Raw genomic sequence first — 3,221 nt, forward strand, 5'->3', positions numbered from 1 at the left:
TTCAAGGTTACATAATCACCAGGTTTAACTCACAAGGGGTGGAAAAACCTGCTTTAAAAGCACAAAATGTTGCGGAAGGAGTTTTTTTTTTTTAATTGAAAGATAATTCCAAGATTTCTGGGGCTTTGAACATCCTTTGCTCTGCTTTTCTAGAAGGGTGGCTGTTTACCTCTAGCAAGGTCATGGAAGGTGGGGTCCAAGCATCTGGGCTGGGTTGAGGGTTGGGTTTGGCTAGTGTGGGGTCCCAGTGGTCATTGCACTGGGCCCATGGGCAACAGCAGGAGAGGAGGATTATTTGTAGATGACCAGCAGTGGACAATAAGTGTCAGACTTTCATCTGCTGGGGTCAAGGGCTGACATCGTTGAAAGCCTGCAGTCACCTTCTAGACCAGGGGTCTGCAACCTGCAGCTCTCCAGATGTTCATGGACTACAAATCCCATCAGCCCCTGCCAGCATGGCCAATTGGCTGGTGGGAATTGTAGTCCATGAACATCTGGAGAGCTGCAGGTTGCAGACCCCCCCCCCCACCCCCCCCCCCCCCCACCCCCCCCCCCCCCCCCCCCCCCCCCCCCCCCCCCCCCCCCCCCCCCACCCCCCCCCCCCCCCACCCCCCCCCCCCCCCACCCCCCCCCCCCCCCCCCCCCCCCCCCCCCCACCCCCCCCCCCCCCCACCCCCCCCCCCCCCCACCCCCCCCCCCCCCCACCCCCCCCCCCCCCCACCCCCCCCCCCCCCCACCCCCCCCCCCCCCCACCCCCCCCCCCCCCCACCCCCCCCCCCCCCCACCCCCCCCCCCCCCCACCCCCCCCCCCCCCCACCCCCCCCCCCCCCCACCCCCCCCCCCCCCCACCCCCCCCCCCCCCCACCCCCCCCCCCCCCCACCCCCCCCCCCCCCCACCCCCCCCCCCCCCCACCCCCCCCCCCCCCCACCCCCCCCCCCCCCCACCCCCCCCCCCCCCCACCCCCCCCCCCCCCCACCCCCCCCCCCCCCCACCCCCCCCCCCCCCCACCCCCCCCCCCCCCCACCCCCCCCCCCCCCCACCCCCCCCCCCCCCCACCCCCCCCCCCCCCCACCCCCCCCCCCCCCCACCCCCCCCCCCCCCCACCCCCCCCCCCCCCCACCCCCCCCCCCCCCCACCCCCCCCCCCCCCCACCCCCCCCCCCCCCCACCCCCCCCCCCCCCCACCCCCCCCCCCCCCCACCCCCCCCCCCCCCCACCCCCCCCCCCCCCCACCCCCCCCCCCCCCCACCCCCCCCCCCCCCCACCCCCCCCCCCCCCCACCCCCCCCCCCCCCCACCCCCCCCCCCCCCCACCCCCCCCCCCCCCCACCCCCCCCCCCCCCCACCCCCCCCCCCCCCCACCCCCCCCCCCCCCCACCCCCCCCCCCCCCCACCCCCCCCCCCCCCCACCCCCCCCCCCCCCCACCCCCCCCCCCCCCCACCCCCCCCCCCCCCCACCCCCCCCCCCCCCCACCCCCCCCCCCCCCCACCCCCCCCCCCCCCCACCCCCCCCCCCCCCCACCCCCCCCCCCCCCCACCCCCCCCCCCCCCCACCCCCCCCCCCCCCCACCCCCCCCCCCCCCCACCCCCCCCCCCCCCCACCCCCCCCCCCCCCCACCCCCCCCCCCCCCCACCCCCCCCCCCCCCCACCCCCCCCCCCCCCCACCCCCCCCCCCCCCCACCCCCCCCCCCCCCCACCCCCCCCCCCCCCCACCCCCCCCCCCCCCCACCCCCCCCCCCCCCCACCCCCCCCCCCCCCCACCCCCCCCCCCCCCCACCCCCCCCCCCCCCCACCCCCCCCCCCCCCCACCCCCCCCCCCCCCCACCCCCCCCCCCCCCCACCCCCCCCCCCCCCCACCCCCCCCCCCCCCCACCCCCCCCCCCCCCCACCCCCCCCCCCCCCCACCCCCCCCCCCCCCCACCCCCCCCCCCCCCCACCCCCCCCCCCCCCCACCCCCCCCCCCCCCCACCCCCCCCCCCCCCCACCCCCCCCCCCCCCCACCCCCCCCCCCCCCCACCCCCCCCCCCCCCCACCCCCCCCCCCCCCCACCCCCCCCCCCCCCCACCCCCCCCCCCCCCCACCCCCCCCCCCCCCCACCCCCCCCCCCCCCCACCCCCCCCCCCCCCCACCCCCCCCCCCCCCCACCCCCCCCCCCCCCCACCCCCCCCCCCCCCCACCCCCCCCCCCCCCCACCCCCCCCCCCCCCCACCCCCCCCCCCCCCCACCCCCCCCCCCCCCCACCCCCCCCCCCCCCCACCCCCCCCCCCCCCCACCCCCCCCCCCCCCCACCCCCCCCCCCCCCCACCCCCCCCCCCCCCCACCCCCCCCCCCCCCCACCCCCCCCCCCCCCCACCCCCCCCCCCCCCCACCCCCCCCCCCCCCCACCCCCCCCCCCCCCCACCCCCCCCCCCCCCCACCCCCCCCCCCCCCCACCCCCCCCCCCCCCCACCCCCCCCCCCCCCCACCCCCCCCCCCCCCCACCCCCCCCCCCCCCCACCCCCCCCCCCCCCCACCCCCCCCCCCCCCCACCCCCCCCCCCCCCCACCCCCCCCCCCCCCCACCCCCCCCCCCCCCCACCCCCCCCCCCCCCCACCCCCCCCCCCCCCCACCCCCCCCCCCCCCCACCCCCCCCCCCCCCCACCCCCCCCCCCCCCCACCCCCCCCCCCCCCCACCCCCCCCCCCCCCCACCCCCCCCCCCCCCCACCCCCCCCCCCCCCCACCCCCCCCCCCCCCCACCCCCCCCCCCCCCCACCCCCCCCCCCCCCCACCCCCCCCCCCCCCCACCCCCCCCCCCCCCCACCCCCCCCCCCCCCCACCCCCCCCCCCCCCCACCCCCCCCCCCCCCCACCCCCCCCCCCCCCCACCCCCCCCCCCCCCCACCCCCCCCCCCCCCCACCCCCCCCCCCCCCCACCCCCCCCCCCCCCCACCCCCCCCCCCCCCCACCCCCCCCCCCCCCCACCCCCCCCCCCCCCCACCCCCCCCCCCCCCCACCCCCCCCCCCCCCCACCCCCCCCCCCCCCCACCCCCCCCCCCCCCCACCCCCCCCCCCCCCCACCCCCCCCCCCCCCCACCCCCCCCCCCCCCCACCCCCCCCCCCCCCCACCCCCCCCCCCCCCCACCCCCCCCCCCCCCCACCCCCCCCCCCCCCCACCCCCCCCCCCCCCCACCCCCCCCCCCCCCCACCCCCCCCCCCCCCCACCCCCCCCCCCCCCCACCCCC

This window comes from Sphaerodactylus townsendi, linkage group LG12 (genome assembly GCF_021028975.2).
Source record: "Sphaerodactylus townsendi isolate TG3544 linkage group LG12, MPM_Stown_v2.3, whole genome shotgun sequence".
NCBI lineage: Eukaryota > Metazoa > Chordata > Lepidosauria > Squamata > Sphaerodactylidae > Sphaerodactylus > Sphaerodactylus townsendi.